Genomic DNA, 26806 nt, shown 5'->3' with positions numbered 1-26806 from the left:
CGGGGTTGTGAGTTCACGCCCAACCATTGGTTGTAGAAATTATTTTTTAAAAAAATCTAAAAAGTCTATTAAAATATATGAGAGACTTATTAATGGTTACTCCTGGAGAATGGGATGGTGGGGGCTAGGAGAAAAGAGAGTAAAATTTTTAAACTTTATATGCTGTTTTGATTTTATAATTAAAATGTTCAGTTATAGCCAACCTATTGATTCTTAGCTTCCTATGGTGTATAGATTTTAGGGCTTAGTGATCATTTTTGACACAGAATAACCATTACAGTAAAAATTCTCCAGCTGCCCCTTGACGCTGCCTGTGAAGGTGGCAGTCATCTCCTACTTGGCATGACGGCTGCCCTCAGACCTCTGGTGAAGCCCAAGATTGTTAAAAAGACCAGTATGTCAAAATCAGTGCAACCGGTGGAACTGCAGAGACACTGACAATAGGGTACAACAGAAGATTCAAGGAACAGATCTTGATGCCCACCAACATTGCTTACAGGAGCAACAAGAAAACAAAGTGCACACTGCCCAGTAGCTTCTGGAAGTTCCTAGTCCACAACGTCAAGGAGCTTGAAGTGCTGCTGATGTGCAACAGATCTTAATGTGCCGAGATTGCTCATAATGTCTCTTCCAAGAACCACAAAGCCACCGTGGAAAGAGCAGCCTGGCTGGCCATCACAGTCACCAATCCCAATGCCAGGCTGTGCAGCAAAGAAAATGAATAGACAGACAGCTTATGTGCATGTCATATTTGGGTTAATAAAACCATAAGACTACAAATAAAAATAAAAATCTTCCAAAGAGTTCTTTATGGCTGAGTAAAGAGCTATGGTTGACCTTAATTGGGGTTCACAGAACCAACTTCAGCTTTGTGGACATAAATTCAAAGTTCAACACATTGAGAAAACTGGATAAAATTTCCTGGGATTATTTAGCCTTCAGACTGTTGATGGGGTTGATCTTGACTACCCACAGACTTCCACGTGACACTTACCTGCACACATCTTTTAAGGAATGCATTTTAGTTCGTATCTTTTCAGCAAGATTTTCCATGCATGAGACTTAAGAATCATGACAAACTTTGTATCATATTTTACAAGGTCAGGGACAAGTGAAGAAGAAAAGATGCTCCCATATTGTGCAAGTGTCCTGTTGCTAAAGAAGAGACTGCTCAGGGCTGACTTACACACAGTGGTGGATTCTGATATTAGGTTTTCAAATCCTGATAATTGGAGCCATTCAATCAGTCTCTCTCTGATCCTGAAGAAACAGAACCTGAGACAAGAAGCAAGAAGATGACAAAACATCAAGGCAAGAAAACACATTGGTAGATACAATTGGCAGTAGACTTAAACGGGTTCTCTTCAGGCAAGGCCTTAACCAAGAATCTTAAATGTGCCTAAATTTCATTTGGAAGATCAATTTCCAGGCCACCTACCTTGTCCATGACTCCCTGTTGCTAAGATGATGATGTCTGAAATTACTAATCTAACAAAATTTTGCAGGGCTAAAAAGTTTTAGCAATTTGCCTTTCTTTCTGCAATGCAGGAAAAAAAAGTTGTGGAGTATGCAGTGTTAATTTATTTTTTATTTTTTATTTTTTTTTGAGTTGCAGTGTTAATTTAAATGCCTCATATGGTTCCTCTTCACTCTGGAATAGTATTTTGTGTTTGCAGATGTAGAGAAAACTACATTTTCTTGGTAATGAGGTGGCAGGTCTATACCAGAAGCCAATAGATATACCAAGCAAATGTATAATTCATCTTGCTGTGACTATAACCAGGTCGACTTTAGGGAAATAATCCAAACTTGAAATTCAGAAATAAGAGATCTTCACCAAAGCATACTTTTGAGGTTAGCCCCCAAACTTTTGAGGACTTCCGTTTACAAATAAATGCTAAGGTACAATAACTGTTTAAAAAGATCAGCAGATGAGTTAGAAGTAACAGAAATTAAGAGAAAAGTAAAGTAGTAATATAACAATAATTATACCTTTGCTTGCCTAACCCACTTATTGCCAAGCAATTTGTCTTCAGTTATAAGAATGTAACTTTCTTTTTTAAAAAAGATTTTATTTATTTATTCATGAGAGACACAGAGAGAGAGGCAGAGACACAGGCAGAGGGAGAAGTAGGCTCCCTGCAGGGAGCCCAATGCGGGACTGGATCCTGGGACCCCAGCATCACACCCCGAGCCAAAGAAAAGCAGATGCTGAACCACTGAGCCACCCAGGTGTCCTAGAATGTAACTTTCTGAAAAAAGTTTGTGTTCACCAAGTGAATAGGTTCTAAGCATGTTTGGTAATTTAATTTCAAATAAGGCGTTGGTATAATTGGGGGTTTTAAGGCACTAGCCTCCAATTTTCAGATCCAAGTATCCAGAAATAAATTATCTTGGTAACTAACTTGAAGTTCAAGTGCAATTGGTCCCAATTATTGGAATGGTATGGGTGAAAGTATATTTTTGAACTCAGTTCTCCAGATAACTTGCACATAAATACCCAACGGAAGTCCACAGGGTTGGGTAACCTCTTCAAATTCATTTTGGTATAGAATATTTTCTCCTTTGAACCACTAATCAGTTTTATTTTGTTCAGTTTCTACAATACATGTCTATTTGCCTCAATGTCTTAGCATCATAGTACCCTCTCATCAGAATATTGGTTAGATTCCCTAGTGTGAATCACTTATCCAGTTGCTTGTCTGATTTATTCACATGTTTTTGAGATTTGTGAAATGTGGCAGATAAACAGGTTTATGCTGTGTGCAGCTTGGAGGGCAGCCAATGTCTGTCTGCCTATACAGTATATTTACTCTCCTTCCTCAAATCTCTTTCCCATACAAAGAAGCTGTACTTTACGACTCAAATCAGTGTAGAATGCATCTAGTAATGTCACTGCAGAAAACAGCAGGTGCTCATCTACTCATTTGCGGTGATTCTAGCAGTGAAGAAAGTAAATCAATGATTCACCCAATGGACAAAGAAACGTCACAGCGAATATTTGGAAAAGTCAAATGCGATAAAAGAACCTTTAGATTCTCATCTAAAGGTGTGCTCTGATTTTAGAAAAGCAAACCTCCCACAAGAAAATCAGGAATTTTGTTGAAGTGCTCTGGTTGTGCCTGCAGTAAGCAATGACATATTCCCTCTCTCCCTACTTCTACTGTTTTATTGCTTTTGTGTTGTACTTCTAAAATAAATATCAATAAATCATTGCAGTTAGATACTCTAATATAGACAGAAATGTACTTGACTCCCTACAGTCATTACAATTGGAGGGGACTCTGATTAGGATGCTTTACTTAATTAAGTGATATCGTCTAAAGAGAGTTCTTCCCTCCATTTTCTGTTTAACAGTCTTATAAAACACCAACAGAGGAAATTCATTCTGTTGTTTGCTTTCCTTATTGTAAATGGTTTATTCTTATTCATAGTTTACAGAAGATGTTGTGTTAATGAAATGCCTAATAAGCCAAAGTCTGGTTCAGCTACACACAGAGCCTTGTTCAAATCAGCCCAAGCTACCCCAGACTTGAGAACATTTTCTCCCTCAGTCCCAGAAATAGATTTTTAAAAATTTTTTACTACATCTGTAACCTAAAATTAAGATGATCCAAAAGAAAAAAAAAATTTTCTGAGAAATCATGCTTCATCTGGTTTACATTATGGTTCAGTAGAGACTTTAAAAATCTGTTTCTTTGAAAAAAGAGAAAAAATGGGCAAAGAACAAGCAATCCTTATGCATAAGATGTTATTTGTGAGGCACTTTAATTTTACTGAAAGAAGTCATTAAATTTGGATTGCCAATACAAATATGATTATATATGTTTTCTAAATAAAATGTTATTATGTTGCAACTGAACTCATCCATTTATTGTTTGTTTACCTAATGCTCAAACGCATGTTTTATTCATAGATGTCTGGGAGAAAAAAATTTTGCTTGATAATCACACCAAGCATATTTAACAAAAGCAATTCTCCTTTTATTAGTGAACAAGTTTAAGCAGAATGATTTCATTTTTTTCCCATTTAGTTAATTCAGACTTGCAGAATCCCCAGTATACAGCTTTTGTTTCTCCCCTTGCTGCCTTTTATGTCTTTAATATATGCATGCCTATCCACTGATGGGAAAATATCATTTCCTGCAACTCTTCCTTTTTCCTTCTTGAGCATTCACTCTGTTGTTTTCTGGTTTTGGTTAGTTTTCACTAGTCAGTTCTGTCAAATCCTGTAGAAGACAGACAGACTGAAGCCAAGTAAACAGTCCACTATCCTACTGAAGATTCTAAACTCTCTTTCATTACAGCGAATTTGAGTTCTAAACATTTTTACTCATTCCATTAAAAATAAATATTTATATTTTAAAAGAAATAAAAAATTGACAGACAGTAGTCAAAATGTGAAGATGTATTAATATTTATGAAATTGTTTTCATTACCAAATAAAACATTTTAACAAAATACTTGCAACTTTAGAAAAAAGTGACCTCGTAAATGTAACAACTTTATTTCTGTTTATTAAAAAAGAATATAAATGTAAACAATCTCTTAAATGAATTCAACCAGTTTAAAATATATTCTTTTTTTTTTTTTTTTACTTTAACACAATATGCAGCTAAAAGCATTTAATGATCTGGAAATTTTAAATGCATATAAGTTTTAAAATATAAAAATGAATATTAATGAATCACATGCATGGGGCTTTTAATTAATTGCTGAACTATTAAAAGAACACTTTATAACATTGCTGTGAACCTGCATTGTTTTAATTCCTGACTAATAGAGCATAGTCATATTTCAAGCAAAATAATGATTGTAATTATAACGAGCCATCTTTACTAAATTAGCTAATGTTGTATGACTATAAGGTTTTTGTTTTTGTTTTTAATTGCATAACACTAGTTCTGCAATAAAACTATTAGCTGGAAACATTCTGAAGTTACATAAGTTTTCTTAACTCCCAAAGTTAAATCGACTCTACCATAGAAAAACAGTAACACAATGTACCCCCTAGATATGTTACCTAAAGTGAATTTCAGAAGTTGCTCATAATCGCTTTTTTTAAAAGATACTTTATTATTTATTAAAAACTAGCCTTCTATAGTTGATCAAATATTGTTATTTTCTTGATTTGTAATCTAGATCATTTTTACAACCAGAACCTTAGTTAGCTTGCTTTCTATCAAACAAACTTCTTTATCGATTTTCTTTAAGCCCTTCATTTAAAAAGGTGCCTTTGTCCTGAAACTAAGCATATGACATTTCTGTCCCTTAAGAAAAACTTAAAGACCTGAATAACAGCAAGTAAATTCTGTTAAAGACTTTATTTTATTTTCAAAAATTTGTTCATTTCTTTAAAAATAAAGTATTTAAAAATAAAGAATGTGGATTTTTTTAAGGCTTTAAGATGAATGAGGATTGTGTCTAATGAAGTACCACTGAAGTAAGAGTAGCTGCTGAATCATTATCTCACAGAAGAATGTGAGTACTATTTTGCCTGAATCAATTATTTTTATCAAATGACTTTTCTGTCTAAATTGTTTGCTATAAGAAATAATGATATCAGAAATAAGCAAAATTATTTTAATATGGATTTTTGGAGCATTACTATTCCAATTCCTGTAAACCAAACTAAATGCAACAGAGCCAATTTCAGGCTGTTATTTACTGAAACTGCTTTTCATTGGAGCAGTGAACGTTTGTAGCTAATGCTCCAATCTTGCAGGCAAAAATATCAGAGTTTAAAATTTTAAACAAATAGTACTATACATTTAATAGGCTGTTTAGTCAGAAGAAAAAATATTTACATCCTAACGTGTTTTTCTGGACTTGTGAGATATGTGTTCTAAGGTATTTATCATCAAAGCTATTTGTCTCTGTAAAGCAGTAGAAAGAGTAAATTTCCTAAAGAGAACCTAGCTAAGAGTCACCCTCCTGCAATGAAGTAGATCAAATCTGTGCAAAGAAGAGTACAAAGCAATAGTTTGGTGCCAAAGAGAAGATAGTTCTTTGAAAGTATTTTTTTTTTTATTATTCTACAGATACATGTAGAGTGCTCAAGAAAGAACATAATTAGCAAAAAGGTTTTTTGGGGAGCGACAAGAGAAAAAACATCTTGTGTGATGTGAGAGAAAACATACAGACCAAAACAAAACAAACAATGAACAAAAATACCCAAAACCAAACAAATTTGTTGTCCTCCAAAGCATGTTTTCATTCAGCAAGAGATGACTATAGTGTGAGGAGTAAACTACTCTGATAAGCAACTTGTACTTTATAAATACAGGAGAATGAATCATTGACTTGTTTGAAAGACAGTTCTCTTTTCACAGCACCAGTGTCACGGCTATTTTTGCCTCCAAAAAGGGCACTTCCTAGACTTTCACAAATTTGCTTTTTGAGGGAGAAAAAGTTGTAAGCTATGGTCAAAATGTATATAGCTCTGATTCATGTTAAACATTTTTAACAAACTACTTTATGAATGTGTTTTGAAGTACCTCAGTGGCCCAGAGTGAGCTCTACCTTTAATGTAAGAAGACAACGTAACAAAGAATCTCTCTCTCTCTCTCTCTCTCTCTCTCTCACACACACACACACACACACACACACACACACACACACCTCAAAAATTTAAAAAGGATGCAGTGGGGGCAAGGGAGAAAAGAAAAACAAATGTTATTTCTAATGAAAAACTATGAGTTTCATAAAAATATAACAAAAGCAGTATTTTTGCCCTAGTAGAACAATTTCGGATGTAGAATAAATGAAACTAAAGTAAAACTTCTGAGCAGAATCGAGCATTGATCTAATTATAGAAAAATAATAGTATTAAGGATTGTACGTTCTTTTAAGACTTGTATGATACAGTTAATATAGTTAACTTAGGTCAATATTCTGTTAATATGAAAATAGCTATAATGTAGTACTTCATTATTTGTAATATAATAACTAATCATTCATAATATATGGCTCAATGGTCCAGGAAAAGCCCACAGCTATCTTTCATAAGTACAATAACCACACATAAATCATATAACAACTCAAATTTATACCCTAAATTTTATTTTCAAAAATTGATTTTTTTTCTCATATCAAATGCATATAAAATTAAAACCAAAAAATGTAACAAAGATTATCCCCTAAAACACAAATAGAACAACCTTTCAGGATTTTCAAGATTTTATTTTTGTAACAATAACTTAGTAAAAATAATTATTGGTAAGAGTAATTGAAATACATCAAATATTTTAATGACTCAAATATTTATTTCTATTCCTTTTTGCATCAAGACTGTGGGAAATTTTTATTATAGCGATCAGATGGTGCACTGATGTGAGAAATGTTGCAAAGCATCCTGTTGATTGCTTCTAATTAACTGCAATGCTCTTGTGTTCTCAGTTTTAGCCGGCACACACTACACAATGCCTTTTATTTTGCTTTGAATGGATTTTTGCTTAAAAACAGCTGATCTCAATATCCACAGCATTTTGGCTTTTTTTAATCTCTTAACATTTTCGTGGAATATTTTCTTTTCAATTTTAAAAGACAAATTTGAAAACATTTCTAAAGCATAAAGTATAATCAGTTAAATTAACAGCACTCGTGTGGTCTTTCACATGTATTTTGCATGTTCTATAGTACGTGATTACATTCTGAAACCACATTTCAATTCCTCTTTAAAAGTTACACATCTGAGGGATGGTTTAAGAAGGAAATCCTGAAAAGCAATTTAGAGCATGCAGCTAATTTTTAATTTTTTAAAAATTTTTGTTGGCAGACTATTAAATAGAAGAGCTGAAACATAGGACCCAAGCAAGGGATGGATGGTATTTCAGAATTAAAAGTATTAAATAAAATTCTTTGCACTCACCTTTCTCTGATGATTTAAGCTCAAGCAGCCCTGACAGAGAGAAGTCATGAATTTTCATCAACTTCACACATGTCATACATTTAAAAACATTTTGATTTGCCCTGGGACCCCTGCATGTCTCTGAAGCACAGTAACAGTGCTCTGCTGTTTTGTAGGTACAAACCCTATGAACTCCCAGAGCTCTAGAAGATATATTACTAATGTAAACAGCCTCTTAAGTGGAAAAAAAAAAGAGCATTAAATAACAGGAAGTTTCCAAGGAAATGCAGAATTTAAAGTAGAATATTATTAGAAGCAGTACACTTTCTATAATTTTAAGCACCACGATTTTATCCATACACTAGCTTTCTGAGAACATGCAATTATCTGACCCAAGAAACAATCATTTTGGAAAGGAATACTTACAACTTAAAAATTAGAGCTAAATTATTAAGTTAGCATAGAAGATACTGAAAGCGATTAAATAGTCTTCCTTTTGTGCATATGGGGATAAAATGTGACTCAGGTGAGCAGAAACACTACAGTTTCAAAACAGCTACCAATATCCTAATATTTCCAGGAGGAAGGCCAAGAATATTAAGCATAGTGCGATAAACACAGAATTGTGCCCGAAATAAGGTGTCCCAGGATTGTGCTCTAAATACTTCTGTCTCTTTTAAAATTGTGAGAAAGCATAAAGACAACTTAAGAAATAAACATTAGGATAAATTAACAGGTGCAAAGTTGCAAATCATCTAATGATATAAATAAAATGGCATTACAAATAACTTAAACTGTGCCCTCAACTTTACAACTGAGGCAAATGAAGCCCAGAGAGGTAAAGTGACTTCCCCAAGGTCTTTCAAAGACTGAGAAATAAAGTTCAACTAGAGGCAAGTCTCTTGACTTTTGGTAGCGCTCTTTCTACAAACACTACACAGTCTTTCAATGCAGTAAGAGAAGTGTCAGCTCAGGCGCATGGCAATTCTACAGTAAAGTAAAACAACGAGCAATGCACTCTTGACCCTAAAAGGTATCCACAGGGCATACAAAATTAATCCCCGATCTTTACCCAGTGTGATCATTCATTTTCCTTAAAAAGATGCCTCGTTGGAAAATATCTTTATGCCTTCTTTTTTGCTTAGGGTTTGACAATTTGTACCTATTTAGCACTCTTATACCAAGTGGGCAGGTATAAACAACCACCAAATAGTCTCAGCATCACTGTTTGTCCCGCTTTTAATCCATTCTCCAGTCTGGACTACATGATCCTTCCACAATGCACATCTGATTTTGTTTGAATTTTTTCAATGACTTTCCATCTGCTGCAAGATAAATCTACACTTCTTAGTCTGGCATTCAAGGGTCTTCAAAAATGCTTAGCCCACAGCACCGGTTCAGTTTTACTCCCAACAGTCTTCTTACACTTTCTGCTCCCGCAGTACAATCTCGGTATGATTCTCCTGAACAGGATGTTTTTTCACTGCCTCTGGGCCTTTGCACATACTTTTTCCCCCACCTGGAATACCTAATAAAACTCCTTCTCCTTCAAGAGTGAATTCAAGCGTTAGCTTTTCTCCTTCTGCCAAATGCAGATATGCTTCCTCCCTTGGGATCCCCCTGCATTTTGCACAGATCTCACATTACTCCACTCATTGCATCGAACTGTAATTGTCTATTTTCATGCCTATCTCTCCAAACACATTGTTTTTGAGGTCGAAGACATATCTTTTTCTCTATACATGGAACTTTGCCTGGTGTAAGCACTCATGAATGTTTAGTGACAGAATAAATAAATTAATAAATAGGCTGTACATTTTTCTTATCATAAAATCTTTATGTCTGTGGGTAATACCAACTAGTTCTTCTGTATAATGTCGAAACCAGATATGCATTGACAACAGATATTTTTTTTTTGACAACGGATATTTATATCAACCTCCATTTTTGTTTCTATCAAAAAAAAGTATGATGATACTCTTTCACTATAGTAATTGACTTTGACATGAACTTGGTGACAAAATACCAACTCCTATCTACATGTGAATAAAAAAGAGAATTCTTGGGAAAACAGTGGGTCATCATTGTTCCAGACATTGGTAAAGAACATTTCCTTTTTGGGATCCATTTCTTGTTAGGAACACAAGTTGAGGGATGACCAACCCACTAAGTGTAGAAATGCATATTTGGATATACAGGAAGCAATATCCATATCTTCATGCTAAGTGAGTGCTTTAAAAGATGATGTTTAGCCTTAAAGAAATGGAATTTAGATTTGAGATTTAACTTATTTAGGGTTCTGTTGCTGTTTGCATCCAGTCTTTCGTATCTTGCTGAGCAAATGCTACCGAGATGCAAAAAATCTCCTAGGGAGCCTGTTCAGGTGAAACCAGGGATGTCCTTGGTATATAAGCACACATTTTCCACTTGACATAATACCCTCATAGTCATTGATGAAAGGCTTCATATTCAAACTGGAACAGAATCTGACAGTATAGTCTTTTTTTTTTTTTTAACATTTTTTTTTAACATCTTGAGCCAGGCCCCAAATCAATGAAGAGAGATTCCAGTAGTTGTTTGGACCAATATAAAGCATAGGGCATCCCAACTCTGAAGTTGCTTCCAATCTTTTGATTCTCCCTACCTCCACTCCATTGGTTCCATTGTGTCCCAAAGCTGTAGCCTCTTCTCAAATATGAGGGGTGCTCACTAAGGAATAAGACTTGGGAACACAGTAATAGTAACTATTGCTTCTGCATAGCAGGTGCCTCCTCGCCACTGGACCACCTTCCCTAGAGCAGCCTTATGTGGCATTATCATTAACAATCAACACTATTTCTTAAATTCTTTTCTAGTAGAGGAGACCACATTGGCCAGTTTCCACCTCCCCCACTTCTAAAAGAATGATAGGATTTGCAACCTTCTGGTCCCCTCACCACTTCAGAAGATGGCTATCCCTTAGAATTTCTTTTTAAGATTTTTATTTATTTATTCATGAGAGACAGAGAGAGAAAGGCAGAGGTATAGGTAGAGGGAGAAGCAGGCTCCCTGTGGGAAGCCTGATGCAGGACTGGATACCAGGACCCGGAATCATGATCTGAGTCAAAGGCAGAAACTCAACCACTGAGACCCTATCTAAAGGGTAGGTAAGGTGTCCCTACCCTTTAGAATTTTTAAAGGTCTTGAAAGGTAAGTGTGTCATAGAAAGTTAAAGGCCGGAATGTAAAAGGAGATTAAGGATTTTCCAAGTCATTAAATTTTTAGGGTTCATTTTGTGTTACATCTAAGCTTTGGGATCTATTTATTTTAAACATTTCAGTATTATCTCAAACAGTTTTCATTTGAATAGGCAGGGAAATGTAAGGGATTCCTCTCTTGCTAACTAGCATAGAATGGGGCTTCTTTTTGGTCGTATTGAGTGAAACCCGCCTTAAATCTTAACGATTTTTTTGTTCACATAAAAAAAAAAAAAGAAAAATGTTAATACTCTTTTTTCTTTTTGTGTATCAGAAAAGATGACAAGGTAAATAGTGAAAATGTTTCACAAATTCCATCTGTTCAGCAAACTTATTGAACAACTGTTATGGGCAAGGCACTCCACAAGATACTAACCAAGAAACACACAAAGGAAAAGAAAAAAGAATATGGGTGTTCACAGCTCTAAACTTAAGAATATGAAATGTGACCCCTATGAAATCACACAGGCTTAGAATTTCCTTCTGTCCACTTGCTATCTGTTCTCCTGAAATAAAAACTTCTCTGGCAGAAGGTATTAGTCAAGATGGAAAATGTTCATCAGCATAAATTCCGGGTTTATAACTTAATAAGCAAGAAAAAATATATCCATGTCTTCAAATTGGGTGCAGCCATTTGAAAGTTCTTCACAAACTTGTAAAAGGACACAGGCTTTGGTTTTCTTGAGGGTCTGTAATGAATCCATTACATTAAAATGGCTCTTAGTAGCAAGAGCAAGTAATTATTTGCATTATAAGCTAATAAAATGGAGGGTTCAGCATATTTGTACAAGATCTTTTTTTATTCACTTTTATAGAGATGCTCTCCCATTCCTGCTTAAATGAACTTGGGGAGACTGTTCATCATTCAGTATTGTTTAAATTATAAGGCACATATCTGTCATCTAGTTTTTAAATATTTTTCCCCCTTGCTACTGTAGATGAGTAATGTCCATCTTCATTCTTTAAGAATACGCTAATGTAATGATAGTCTAATTTTGACAAAAAATTAAATTAGTTTTTTTATATCTCACATCAGGAAGACCTCTTGACATATTAGAAAATACAATATTCTTCTAAAAGTACACTTTGCTAGCCTTCCTGAACACTCATACTTCAGTGAATTGTACCTTTCTGTTCAAAAAGTGCAGCAAGGCCTCTCACCACAGGCAAACCCCCTGGGGAAAGCTCTATTGATGAAGTCAGTCTACCTACTTTTCATGGTACCTACTGGTAAAAGTCGTGGCTTTATCCTCAATCATGATGGTTCATTCTAGATCCCAAAGCTGTTTCCAGGGTAAGAGCATGAGGAAATGGCCTAGCCTGCCAACAAAGGAGACCCAGGAAGTCTTGTTTCACCCTCTGGTTCTTTTATGTTAGATTTCTAGATTTTACATCCTCAAGGGAAAAAAAATGCTAATATTAGAGTGAGATGCATTTTGCCTTTACAATGTCCCTGTATGCCAAATACCTACCTGTTTCAATTTGAGGTAGGAAAAAAACTATTTTTATATAATCTCAATTTTATGTAATTTCTCTGAAAGTTGAGTGCCTACTTCTTATTAAGTTGTCAATAATTTCTCTATTAAAGCAAATGTGGAAAGGCAGAAGTTTGTCCTATTGACAAGAAGTTATAATTCTCCAAATTTTCCTAAAAGCTCTTGAATTTTTTTCCCCCTACCAATGACAAGGGACACTTTTCCTGATTTTTGTTTCTGTTAGTAATGAGAATCCCATTTCTATTTATGGCCGTTTTCAAAATTGGGACCATTCAAGTAATGCACTCACAACTTACTTTTCAAGGAAACTGCTTGAGAGCTCCCATATCATTCCCCTCCCTGCCCTTCCCACTAGTGAATTCCCCCAGAGGGATTTATTACAGATATGAAGTGGAGAATTTAGAAACAGGGCTGATTGGTGGACCCTCCTGCTGCCACTAAAGTTTTCCTGATACCTTCTAGATGCTACTGTAGGATTATATGACTGATTCACTCCTCTCCTTGTCTGCTGGCAGCTAAATGGGAACACTGGCGAGGTGCCAGAAGGGTAGGTAGCCAACCTGCTTGCCCTTGATTGTGCCTGCCAGCTCTTTAATAACAGAAGTAGGGTCAAGTAAGTGAAATCACGAACTGAGGAGAGTATTCTGAGAATGCAAAGGCAGTTAATGTCCTTCCGAGCCTCAGATGGCTGGCAACCCTTGGCAGAGTAATCTATGATTTGTGGCACCTGACCCCTCCACTGTGACTGTTATCTGTGTATTCACTAGAAACATATTTACAGAATCTCTCCATTAGCAAAGATGCCTTATGTGTGATTACCCAATTGTCATGGTCACACTAGGGTTTTGATACAGTTCCTATTCACAAATGAAAAACTGCCTTAAACTGCCCACAGGATTGATTTAAAGCAGAGATCTTCAATCTATAGATCAAGACTCCTTTGGGTAGATCTCAAAGAGATTATCACAGTCTTGCTCCCCCTTCTTCCTTACCCCAGGAGCATATTCCCACCCCCCACCCCGCCCCAACCAAGGCAAGATAGCATCTCCTCTATTCCTTTGAATACTGATTGCTCAATAAAGTGAAGAATAATCAGCTATTAGAATTATCCAAAAAGATGAGCCTGTTTAAAATATACTCCACCCCAGAAAATATCGGAAGAGACCACCCCTTGCTTAAACTCGTTAAAATTGCTCACATTTATATAGTGCTTAGCCTCAGAAAAGTACTTTCTGCTCATTTAAAATGTTTTAATCACAAAGGCAGACGGAGTGAGGTCGTAGGCTGGCTTTGTTTCATTCTCATGGAATCAAATACAAAGAACATTTAAAATTTTTTCCTCTGATACAAGTGACAATGAGAACACTTGCTATCAAAAAGTTTATTGGAAAGTTTAAAAGGGGGCATCACCCTATCCCCCTCAAATAAACCGCACTGAGCCCCTCCCGTGCCAGAAAATTGCTCTAGTTCACATCCTATGTTGGCTCCCACCTAAGCATTAACTGATAAAGTGGAAGCAAGTATTTTGGGGGAACCGAATCAAACTCACCAGGAGCAAGTAAGTGGCTATGAATCAAAATAGAAAACGGTAACCCAGAGCCATTAGCATCCTGTGTCTCCCCAAGGAGATTTTCCGGAAGAAACAAAGTAACAAAGTCGCACCAGATAAATAAACGAAGGCGATAAACTCACCACACATCAAGCAATAGCACTAAGGTGACCTGACTTGACAGTCACCGCAGGCGACCCTTAAGAGCTGCGTCGGGGTTAAATGCCCTGAGAACTGCCGAGATCCCGACGACCCGGCCACCGACCCGCTGGGCCGCCAGCGCGGCGCTCCGCCCCGAGGCCCGCGCTTAGGCCGCCGGCCCGGGAGGAGAGGCTGGAGGCCGGCGCCCGCGCTCCGGGCCCGGACGTGCCGCCCGGACTCAGGCCGCCCGAGGCGCGACGCCCGCCGGCCGGGTCCCCGGGCAGAGGGAGGGCCGGCCCGGGGTGCCCCCCGCCCGTGCGCGCAGCAGGCCGCCGCGCCCAAGCGGCGCCCAGGCGGAGGCCCAGGGACGCCTAGGGCAGCTCCGGGACGCACCGGCCGGCGGGCGCGCTGCCCACGCCGTCTCCGCCGCCGCCCTGCGGTGGGGCGCGCGGCGGGCGCCGGAGCGGGGACTCCGCGGCTGGAAGGCAGCCGCCGGGCCGCGGCCCACTGGCCGGAGCCCGCGCAGGCTGCGTGGCCGGCGAGCGTGAGACAGCTCGGCGCGGGAGCGGGACCGAGGCGCCCTGTCGGGGACATGGGGACTCGCAGCGGGGAGTCCTCTCCACGCGTATCTTCCCCGGCGACCTGAATTCAACCCCTAAGAAGATGCTCCAGGCATTAGCGAGGAACAGGGGAAGAAAAGGAAGAGGAAGAGGAAGAAAGAAGAAGAAGAAGAAGAAGAAGAAGAAGAAGAAGAAGAAGAAGAAGAAGAAGAAGAAGAAGAAAATTATTTAAATGGGGGAGGGGCGGGAGGAGTAGGAGGAAACCTTACAGAAAAGAAATCCCCATTACCACCAAAACCGTTTCTGAGAAGTCCTGAGGTTTTTAGGCCTGGAGATTTCACTTTAAAGGCTGCGGGAAAAAAAATATTCCACTGCTTTTAATTGAAGTAAACAAAGTGCAACAAATCCTAACTCAAATATGATTGCAGTGAGATTAGGGTCTAATTGCTTAGGGTTCAGGTGGAATCTGCGGGCTAAATCCTACAGGGCCAATCTGAATTTCACAATCATTCTGTCAAAAGGAGAGCGATGAGAGCCCACACGCTTCCTAACAAGTCATTTTTAACAGTTACAAGCTTCGCACAAAGACCACACAGGGCGCCTAAGAGATGCAAATCTAATCCCTGGTCATTCTACAGGCCTTCAACAAAGATGTGCTAAACCCTAATAGAAAAGAAATCAGTTCTCTGTCACCAGCCCCTAGTAAAATCTATTAGAGAATGGACAGAGCCTCATCTACAGCAGTTGCTGCAAAGGTTAAGGACAAGTACAAATAAGAGGGACCCAGTTTTGTTTTCCGTGTGAAATATCGGGAGAAGCTAACCCCAAATGAGTGACGGGATTCGATCCGTGGCTCCGCATTCATTTGAACGCTAGAAAAAAGTAAACACACACATTAGGACTTTTGAAGACTCCGTTTCTGAATTTAGGAGACATGAAACAAATTCCCCTCGAAGTTGAAATCCTTGCCTCCGAAATTATCGAAGGCCATAAAGGGGAAAGAGGAGAAGGCGCGGGCCCTAGAGGGAGGATCCGGGCTCGCGGAACAGGCCGGGCTGCCTTGCGCCGCAGCACCTGGGGCTCCCGAGGAAAGCCCGACGGCAGCGCCGCAGCCAGGTGCGGACCCGGGACGCGCGCGGCCTCTCGCCGCTGGCACCTCTCGCCGCCGCCGCGGCCCTCCCTCCCCGGATAGATGGCCCTGGGCCCGGGTCCCTCTCCTTGACCTCCCCCTGGGGCTCGGCGGGGGCAATCAGGGGCTTCACAGGGCGGGAAGCGGCCCACATGCGCCCTTCACCAACCGAACGAGGCCCAAGCTAACACCTGCGTCTGGCCGGGGTACAAAAGGGTTAACGTGTTGCAGCGAACATGTCAGAGTGCGTGCGGGACTCTTCAAGAACCGGCTCCGGGCTCCAGGCCCCTGGGAGCCTGAGCCCCGAGCCGGCGGGCCCGGGCGGGGCGGGGCGGGGCGGGGCGGGGCGGGGAGCGGGCCTGGAGGGCTGTGCGTGTCGGGGCCCGGGGGCTCCCTTCTCCGCGGAACGGACCCCGCGGCGGGCAAAGCCGCTCTCCTCCCGCGCCGCCGCCGTCGCGGGGCCCGGAGGCTGGGGACGTCCCGGCGAGCGTGACCCGCCCGGGGAGCCGACGGGGGGAGCGAGCCCGGCTCCGCGCAGCGCTCTCGGGGCAGACGCGGCCCCGCCCGCCTGGGTAGCCGGGAGCCGGTCGCTTCCCAGGACCCGCCTTCCGCGGTGGGAAGCGGCTCAGGGCCGGGAGCGGAGAGCCGGGGGCGGGCTCGGCGGAGTCCCCGCGGAATCGCCCAGCCCTTCCCGCAGGCAGCGGAGGCTCCCTCCACGTGGCACCTCCTTCGAGGCCGCGCTGGCGGGGACAAGAGAGGGCGCTGTCCAACAGCCAGGGTCGGAAACGACCTGTTCTGAAGTTCCTTGAACAACTGCACGGAGGAGGGGGGGGGCACTTGGGCGGAAAGAAAGGATTTTTGCCTATTTTCCCGGAAGTTTCCGGAAACCGCTATTTCTACTTCCAGCTGTTTCGCCTTGTGGCCCCAGGCTCCCCTGAATTTTTTTTCCTCGCCGAGGTGTGGAGCCCGAATGGCCAGGCAGGAGCTTGGGGAGCGAGTAACAGTCCCTGGTCCCTGGGCTCCCTAGCCCTTTCGTCTGCTCTGGCAGAAAGTCTCTATTCTTGAGGACTAGCAGGAGGAAAGAAAGAGGCCGCTTGCTTCGCCTCTCAGTGCAGAGAAGACCACCATACACACGCCTTCCGCTTCCTCCTCATCCCCTCTGTGCCTGTCAGGCCACGTGTGCGCGTTAGCTGGGCGCTGGATTCCTTCCTTCGCCTCTACCGACTTTAACTGAATTTCTCTGCGCTGCTGCTTCTCCTTGCTTCTGTCATGTTTCTCGGTAGTCCTCGGACAGGCTGACCTTGGTGGTCCACTGGTCCTCTCTCTACTCCCCCCACCCCCACAACGGGCCTCCCATATGGGCTTTCCTGGCTTTCACTCTATATGGCTCAGCACTTCCATTTTGCCTGTTTTTCCTTTTAGTACCGACATTAGGAAAATGATACCGAACTGCCTGGGAAGTGAGACTGCAGCTAGGAGGCTGGAATTGGACAGGCAAGCGCGCAAAACATAGGCACTGAAATGAAGAAATAGAAAACGAGTGGGATGAAGTAACAAATAAAAAGTAGATGATAGAGTCACATCACACTATAAATATAAGAATATCATGCTCCTGCGGGCGACCTTTCGGTCCTAACGAAGGTGTCCCACATTTACCTTGGGAGACAGGGCTGGGGCTCCCTGAGGAAGGCAGGCTAAGTTTCTTCTCCGTGATTGGGAGTGCTCCTGAAGACGTGTGCCAGCAATCCCCAGCCTGTGTGTTCTGGGTCCCCAGGGACGTCCTGAAGTGTGGGAAGGAATCACTACTACACATCAGCCACCACTCCTAGAAATGGCCACATGGTCACCCTGTCCCTATGGAGCTGTCAGGTGGCTGGAACTTCCTGCCCTGGAAGCCTGCTCTGGCTCTCTGCTGCTTTGGGACACATTCCTATGCACCCCCTCTGTCTACTCAGCCGAGACTAGGCTGGGCCCTGTCCTAGCCTGAGTGAGCGAGCTCACCTTCTCGCTAGTGGATTGGGTCCTGCTGGTCCCAGTCTCGCCCACACCTCCTATCAGTTGTAGTTGGGTCCTCCTCGTGGTTTGCAGAAATAGGGAGCTTGGAGACTCCCTGTTGTAGGAGGCCTGCCTGACTGTACCCCTCCACTCAGGATGGCTTAATGCCTCAGGACCACTCACTTGCTTAACCACACAGAATGAATTCTAGAGAGGGGGAAAAAAAATCTAGTGAGTTTACAGCTGGTGTGTGTGTGTGTGTGTGTGTGTGTGTGTGTGTGCTCGCGCGCACATGAAGGATGTCTTTAGATCTTTGTGGTCTCTATAACTTGACATCTGTTAAAGAGAACACTGGGGCTTTTAGGAAGAGTTTTGCAGAAAATTGAGCAAGCTGGCAGGAGCTGTGCAAAATCCGCCCCCCCCCCCCGCCCATCTATTGGTTTTCCTTAAATCTTTCCAGAGGTGAAAATGCTTTGCAAGGACGTTTAAAAACATAACGCCTGCCTAAGAGGCACTAACTTGAGGAGGTTAATAGATTATCCCCTTTCAAAATAAAAATGAAATCGGCAGGAACTACATACTATTATTAGACTGACTTTCTTTCTACCAGAAAGTTCGTTAGATGTTCCTATGTGAGCAGAGACGGAATCTGTTTTCTGTAGGGAAACTCCTCAGAAAAACAGCAGCAGTTCGCTGGCTTTGTTTGCTTTTGCTTATTTGTCTAAAGAAAGATCGTGTTTTCAGATCTTTTTTTTTTTCTTTCTTTCTAAAATCCCATTCAAGCTAGGGTTTGAATAATCATCTTGACCCAGTGAACTAATTCTCTATGTATTTTGGGGTCAAACTTAACGGGAAATTTCGACTCATCCGCACATCAGATTTAGCGTGGTCTCCAGAAGGGGCTGGGGGCTGCGGGCGGGAACTGAGAAAGGGCTGGAGAGTCACCTGCTAGCCTGGCGGGGGGGGGGGGGGGACGGGGGAGGGAGGGAGGAGGGGGGCGGGGGGCGGCGTCGCGAGGCTGGGTGGGAGCAGAGTGCGGCGGGGGCTGCGCGCGGGACGGGAGACCTCGGGTGGGCGGGGTGAAGCCTGGCACTGGGGTTGGCGGAGGCGGCGGGGCGGGGGGCGCTGGGAGGGGGGACCCCGAAGGGGTGGGGAGTTCAGTGGCCGCGGGCGGAGGGCGGAGGTCGCGTGCTTCTGCTTCTCTTGGTTCTGGAACTGAAACTTTCTGGGACGAGAGGACATAAAATAGCTCAAGAGTTGAAGTGCCCACACTTCCAGCGGAGTCCCCTGACAACAGATTTGAAACCGTGGGGCCGCTAGGGGCCCTTAGGTCTTTGGCGGCGCAACCGGCAGGCCGAGGAGCCACCCCGAGGGCTTCGGTCAAACTCTGCGACCCGGCCCCGCAGACGCCCCGCTGGCCCCGAAACACCCTGGCAGGGCTTCGCGACTCCAACCCGCGAAATTTTAGCCCCGAGCAACTCTTCTGGCGGCCCTTCCTTTAAAAACAAGTTTGAATTTTATATCAAATTTTGTACCCGTGTACTCTTCACTAAATGACTATTAACCAGCACGGAGGAGAAGCACAAACGTGATTTCTCTCTCACCTTTCTTGCTGTTTCCCTCCCCTCTCTAACCACGGAGTCTCAATTTTCTAAGCAATTAAGCTATATATACAACAGGAATATTCGATTTCAAATGCATGGGGACTAAAGATTGATGCATGCGGTCTGAGGCTAGAAGAAAATATTTAGTGCTTGCCTGTAGAGTCTGTCACCCATCATCTGCTCGGAAAGCGCTCTGTATCTTTCAGCGTGTCCGGCTCTTATGATTGCAAATGGCCCTGTTTTCAAATGGAAATAAGACTTGCAAACTGATTATGTGTATTGAATCGGAATCACTCCCTAGATCCTCTTGTTTAAAATGTATTGAGAAAAGGATGATGGCTGCAGACCTCTGTAACCGGCTCCCTCTCTTCTCAGGGAGGTCGATCTATTTTGCAACTTTTTGCCATTTGAGCTTGTTTCAGCTAGATAATTACGTTCCCATTGTGTTATCTGCCCAACCCAGAGATAGTACACACTGCCTTTCAGCCGGTTCCCGTGCCCTTCTCCACTAGCACCAACCCTTAAAAATCACACACACAGCACATACTTATCCATCCGTCCCAATACTTGGACCCAAAGACTGGCTATAACCAGCATGACTCAGCTGTCACAAACGCTAACAGAACTCCACACACTTTCACCAGGCGGCTGTTCCTCTCCTCTCCCTTCCTCCCCTTTCCAGTCCCGTCTCCTTTCCTCTCTTCTCTTTTGTGCGGAACCACATACACACAACCCTCCAGCTTCCCCAGACACCCAGCCAACAGAATCTAAGTATTGAGCCATGTGGAGAATTTTCAGCAACTAAAGTTGGATTGGTGCAGCATTCTAGTTTTTAAAAAACATTCATAGAGGAAGGTTAATGTCAACTGTTCAGGATGCATGAAGCTTCTTGTATGCTACCATAGATCTCAAAGATATTCCCTTTACCCTTATCCAGTGCTAGATTATGACTGTGGGTGAGTTGGCTTTTTGTGGAATATTTGCAAAGAATCTGCCATTTGATTTCAGTGTGAAGCCAGTGAAGTGCATATGGATACCTGAGCTTTCCCTGCTATGTGAGCTGTAGATACGATACCCTGCAGTACTTCCAAAGTTTACTCCACCTAGGCCTCAGCCTCAGCGGTCCAACCAGGAAAGCAACCAACGTTTCAGTTCATAGTGCAGGTTGGTGAGTATTAATGAACTAGCTACAACTTCTGTCTGCCCTGGCAAGGGGCGGGGATGTATGCTCCGTGCACGCCTTTGGTGAAAGGGTTGCAATTCTTTCTGAAGCACACTCAGAAGGGGGGGCGGGGGGAGAGAAGCCGGCCCAGCCTAGCTCGGCACCCCCCCCCCCCATTTAGTCCCCACCCAGAAAAACGGCGCCTTGCAGACCTCAAGGCACCGTCGAGTGGCGAGGCGGGGAGAGAGGTTTAATCCTCTTTGGCTTCAGAGTCTCCTCTGAAAAAGCCGGTCGCTCCAAACCTGTCTCGAAACCCAGTGCTCCGGAGGCGCCTGCAGGGACCCTAACCATGCCGGGTTTGCTGTATACACCGGCACAGCCAGATTTGTTAAACCATTGACCTGTTCTCCCAGGTTAGCACAGAGGGAGCAGCCGGCTCAGAGGAAGCTGCTCTCAGTCCTCTTCGTGTCATTACGGTAATTCCCAGGTTTACATCTGCGCGCGCGCACTCAGCTGCGTGTGTGCTGGGGAGATCAGGTAAAGCGGTCGCGCGCGGACCAAATAAACCCTTGTTTTCCTAGAGCTTTGGCAGTAGTGAGAGGGAGAATGCTAGCAAGGTGGAGGCCCTACTATTGTGAATGATTCTTCCACAGACGGTTCCCCTGCATAGGGACTGGGGAAAGGTATCCAAGGACACTTTTCATTGCCTAACATCTCTGGTTTGGTAGAAGTAACGCCATAAAGAATCACCGAAAACCCGAGAAATGCAACCTTTAACCCTCTACCAACAGCCTGGTGTTATTGACAATTTCATCTGGCAATCAAAGACAGGACTCCTGGAAATGTCGGAAATGGGGAGAGGGAGGAGAAAAGTTTGTCTTTTTTCTTGTCGTCGGACTACACTCAGACCTGCCCCTCTCATTTCCACTACGCTGTGAAGACCAGAATAGGAGGGATGTTTGCTATAAATGAGGGGCAGAAACATTTCCATTTGATTTTGTTAGCTGGCCCATAGTGTTCATACCGACAATATCTGTTAGTGGAGAATGTAGGTGTGGCAAATGACAATTTTTGTTATAGATTGCTTCAAGAAGTCTCAGCTACTTGTGTCTCCGGGAGCACGTTTATTTTCTTTAAGCACAAAATTTAATATTTCCCCCAAATATAATTGGATCTCCAGAATGTCAAGAGAAAATAAATTAATATTCCAATTTACAATAGACAAAACTAAAAATAAAGTTTTTCATTACTTGATTTTTAAAGGGACACTCGGTTTCTTCGGCATCTTAATTGTGGTAATGAATGCATTCAACTCTCTTGCATCTAGTAGGTTCAGTAAGATCCTCTACGAATAGAATCCTACGTTAAATCTTTTCTTTTTGAATATCTTATAAAATAGGTATATGAGATAGATATACATGCATATACTTTTATAATACATACAGAGACAGGTGTCTGTATGCATCCATTTATACCTACAAATGGAGTGGTCAGAATCAGATGTGAATGTCGTCTTGAAGGAAAGAGTCCTCTTTAACAAGACCTATTGCTTGCAATTATTTCCATATCAAGCAGAGTAATAATAATAATCAATTTACATTGCAGTGTCCTGCAAATAACTTAAAAAGAAATAAAACAAGAAGATGGATTTAAATCTCATCCTTTCCAAAACTTCATTACAACTCATAATAACAAAGATAATAAATGTTTATGAAGCAGAGACCAAATGGGAAACATCAAATGAGAAGCCTGGGGCTGTGCCTAGATGCCCTCCAAGTAGGGCATTAGGTCACTATCAGAGAGAAACACAGCCTGCCACTTCAGCTGTGGCTTCAGATGAGGCAAAAAACTGTGCTGTCAAGTTGCTGAGCCTGCTCCTCCTCTGCTCCTTTGAGAAAAATCAAGTTGAGAAACACAACTACACGGGAAGAGGGAGCATGCAGACCTTGGGCTTCCTTTTCAATGAAACACATTCTTTCCACTACTCTTATCCATACCCAATGCCTCCAGCCACTTGGGTGGACAAACTCGCCACAGAGGGTGATTGGGGATAGGACCCTCCTTCCAGAAACTACTGCCCAGAGAAGCACAAGAAAATTTTCTGTGCTCCAAGTTGAGGCAGGAGCCCAAATCGAGCCCCACAGAGGGTCACTTGGTGCCAAAAAGAACCCAATTGCACAACCACAAGCACACCAGTCAGGAGGTCAGGGAGGGCCAGAGGAAGGTGGTGCCCAGCATCTCTTAAGAGGAACCTGGCTGAGCAAGGAAAACATTCAGGATCATGCCCCCAATATTCATCTCTGTCACTTTCCTTCCATTCTAAAAGAAAGACGCATTTGAAACAAACAAGCCAGCAAACCATGCCTAAGAGCCGTATCATCTCAGATTCACATTTCCCAACAGGCTTTCTAGTTCTCCACAAATAATATCCCCGCTCAGTCTGCTCCCCGCTCTAATAATTGGGGGAGGGGGTGAGCGATGTCTAGAGAGACTGGAGACATTCGATCAGAATTCAAGGCAGCTTCTCACAACTCTCTTGTTTATAGAAAATGAATGTCTGCCTGGCTTGCTTTTAGTTCTGGAAAGGGGTCAGTCTTTATCAGCACGGTTCACACAGATCCTGGATTTTTTTTCCCTTATCTTAAATTGACCCGCTTTTAAGATAAAGACATAATAGAGAAAGCATTGACCTTACCTGGTCCCTAATGAGTTGGAAGTCAGAAAACCCCGCTCTCATTTCCTCTTATCTCGAGTCGCCTGAGAAGAGACTCGCGCTACCTTTTGTGCACGCCTGGAGATAGCCCCTCACCGACGCGCTTACGCGGGAGAGCGCGCTCCCAGAGTGTGCGGCCCCAAAGTCTCAGAATTCCTCCCTGGGGTCTCAAGATCGGAGACCTCCACGCCAGCCCAGGCCTCACCCTGCCCCCAGGAGGATTTAAAATCCCTTGGAAGGCTCCCGAGCTTGTGTTCCCCTTTGAAAGGCCAAGTCCTAGGCGGTGAGAAGACCAGCCTCCCGCCAGGCCCGGGGCCTGGAGCGCGCGGGGCCTCCTCCGCCTCCAGGAGCAAGTGCTCCGAGCGAGAAATCGCGCCTTCGGCTCGGGCCTGGGTCTGATTTCACTCGCGGGCCCCAAGCTTCCTCCCTCGGGGCCAGCCCCTATCCCAGAGCCGCTGCCCCGGCTGCTGAGGCATTCCCTGCCCCCACCCGCCTCCCGGCCTTGAGGGCTCCAGCTGTACCCACAAGTGTCTCTGTTGGGGGCGGCGGCAGCCCCGACTCCCTTCTGCCCAGCTCTGCGCATCTCTGTCCCGCTCTTCTCGCCTTCCCTGAACCCAGCCCAGTCCCCGGCCTGGCCGACTGAGAGGGCGGCTTTCCTCCCTCCGCGACGCACAGCGCCGGGCTCCCAGGCTGGGGCGGGGGTGGTGTGCTGCTTTGGGATGCTAAACATCAAACAAGCCAAGCCTGGGGTTTCAGGCCCCGAAGCCACTAGAGCCGCTCTCCAGGGCTCTCGAGAAAGTCCCCGTGTTTACTTGGCAGGATGGGGGTGGGGGAGAGGAGGAGGAGGATGCTATCCGCAAAATCTCCCCCACTCTCCGCAGCCCTGGGGGCTTGGGGATGGGTGGGGTGCTTGGGCGGGGGTGCTCAGCTTCTCTGGGATCTTGGAGAGAACTGCGCTGCCCCCCTACGTGGGGAAGCTTCTGACCCTTCCAGGACTTCAGCGCCAGGTACATCCCCAAACGGCTGATTTCTCCAGGCCAGAACCTGGGCCAGAGATGCTGGAAATCTAGGGGAGAAGAAATCCAGGAGAAGACGACAATCGACTTCGCAGAGGGTCACCGAGATGTGGGGTGGGGACCGGCCCCAGGCTGAGGTCTTTTGATGCGTTCAGCGCGCACCTATTTCCTTATCAGAAAGCTTCAGCCGGCCTTCGAGGGCCGCTTCCTGAAGCTGCTACAATCTCCCGGCCAGAAGCTGGAGTTGGTGGAGCCCGGGTGATGGATGGAGAGAAGCGGCCAAGTCTCTGTTAGTCTCGGTCCCAACCGCAGACCCGGCTGAACTCACTTTCCTCCCCTTCCCCGCCACCAACAAGTAAACAGACTTCAAACTAAGCCGGCTCTAGATGGCAGGGAGAAGAATGTATTTCATAAAACTCCATCCAGCCCAAGGGTGTTAAGGCCTAGGGTGCCACAACCCACTAAAATTGTGACTTTCAGGCTTTGGCTCTGAGCTAAGATGGGGGTGGGTGGGTGGGTGGGGAGACCGCCTTGCGGCTGACCGACCCCGTGGGCCCACCGGCTCCAGATCAGACTGGTGCTGGGCCTGGGGTAGGTTAAGTGGAAGCTCCCATCGCCAGGGAACTGAGACCTTAGAGCAAACATCTCCCAGCCAAGCCCTGGTGGAGCTGTGATTTGATCACCTACATACCCTGTCCCAGGACCAGGGTTGCTCATTTCAACACTAGTGTTCAAACTTTACTGATTTTGGCTTGTTTTCCAAAATGTGAGGCCTGCTGAGATTTTCCCCAACCAGCACACTCTGTAGACCCTAGCTACCATCCTCAGATTCTCTGAGTCTCTTCTGGGTATTGGAAACCATATCTCAGCAGCCAGATCCCTGGGGAAGAAGCCCACCCTGGCCCCTACTTCTAAGGCACCAGGGGCGAGGAGCCTTTAGAAAGTCAACAAAGAGGGATTGCTGGTCTGGAGCAAGGCCTTGGCCTGGGCTGTTTCCCTCACAAGTTCCTAGGGGTGGGATTAGGTGAAAGTTGGGTGAAAAGAGAGATGGAGACAGAATAAGATGAAAAGAGAGGAAGAAAAATTAAGAGAGGCAAGAAAGGAAAAAGAAAGATGAAATTCTAGGCATGAAGCGAGTACATGCCAAGTATGAATCAATCCCACGCAAATACTTTCAGGCTAAGGGGGACCCACTCAGCCACTTTTGCTAGGTAGGTATATCGAGGGTGACACGGAGCGGGCAACAACCCATCTAGGGACTATGATTTCTTTCTGTCCAGAACCACTCCTTCCTCCTCCCCTCTCCAGGGCAACCCTAAGAGTTCCCCCAACAACCACCTCTAGGCACCAAAGAGACCGGGAAATTTGAAGTGAGGAAGAAAGATCGAAGATGATTTCTTTTTGCTGGCGTGGCAGGGTGGCTGGGGCAGCGAGAAGTAGGGAGCTGGGAACAGGAGAAAGATTCCTTACTACGAAGATACTTAGGAGCCCCGAGATGGAAACCGATGGAACCAAGAGAGAAGCCCAGGTTCCAAAGTCCTGCTTTCGGTGGCCCCAGGCCAGTAGCCAAGTCAAAAAATATCCCAAGGCCGGAAAGACCCTGAGAGGCTGGGGATCCATGTGTAGCCTTGTTTGTGAATAGCAGTTTTAGACTGGAAATGAGACCCAGATAGACTTCCCCACGTTTGAAAACAGCCTCCCACAGAAATTCTAATTCCGATGAGGCTCTGCAGCAGATTAGAAATAAGGATTGGTGTTGAAATCTATAGGGACCATCCATCTGTTCAGTAAAAATGGTCCCTCATTCAGGATTATTTAAAATGTATGTTATTTAAAACATTTTAAAATTTTAATTGTTGACTAAGCTGCATAAGACCACAGTAGACACCTCTGAGGTTTAAAACAAAAACAAAAAACAAAACAAAAAAAAGAGCCTGGCTCTGAAAACTAGTCCTTTGGTCTCTTTCTCTTCTGTTCTCCTTTTCCTTCCTGATGGAAGCAGTTTACCTTTTACCCCCTCCCTATTGCCAAGATTCAGGGCTGCTCAAGGTTTGCTTCTACTCAATTTGGAGACAGAACAAAGCTCCATTTCCCTGTGGGACTAGGACTCTGGGCCCAGCTCCTTAGCTGGTTTAGGATCCTTTCAGCTCCCAAACAATTCCAATCCCATCAGGCCAATGATGAGCCACCCCCCCACACACACCACCAAAAATGCCTTTTAAAGCCAAATCAAAATGAAACAAAAGGTGGACTTTTAATCAGAAAAAGAATCCTTTTAATTTGTATAATTTATTAGAAGCTTCTTAGGAACTATATTTAAGCCAGATATCTACATAAGTTACAACAGAAAAAGACTG

General features: G+C 43.7%; 1 long non-coding RNA gene and 1 pseudogene across 1 annotated transcript; one reads left to right on the top strand and one right to left on the bottom strand.

Annotated features, from left to right (window-relative positions):
- Positions 1 to 1799, top strand: part of LOC121492439 — a 155609-nt pseudogene extending 153810 nt beyond the window's left edge.
- LOC121492440 lies at positions 590 to 24078 on the bottom strand. The gene is made up of 3 exons (XR_005988238.1): positions 23959 to 24078; positions 1187 to 1275; positions 590 to 701 (listed from the first exon to the last, which is right to left on the bottom strand). It is a non-coding gene; the product is annotated as an uncharacterized LOC121492440 (long non-coding RNA).
- Between the last annotated feature and the right edge of the window lie 2728 nt (positions 24079 to 26806).

The sequence above is a fragment of the Vulpes lagopus genome, chromosome 6 (assembly GCF_018345385.1).
Source record: "Vulpes lagopus strain Blue_001 chromosome 6, ASM1834538v1, whole genome shotgun sequence".
NCBI classification, from domain to species: Eukaryota; Metazoa; Chordata; class Mammalia; order Carnivora; family Canidae; genus Vulpes; species Vulpes lagopus.
The sequence above is the reverse complement of the archived record's forward strand: the minus strand, read 5'-3'. Positions and strand labels throughout refer to the sequence as shown.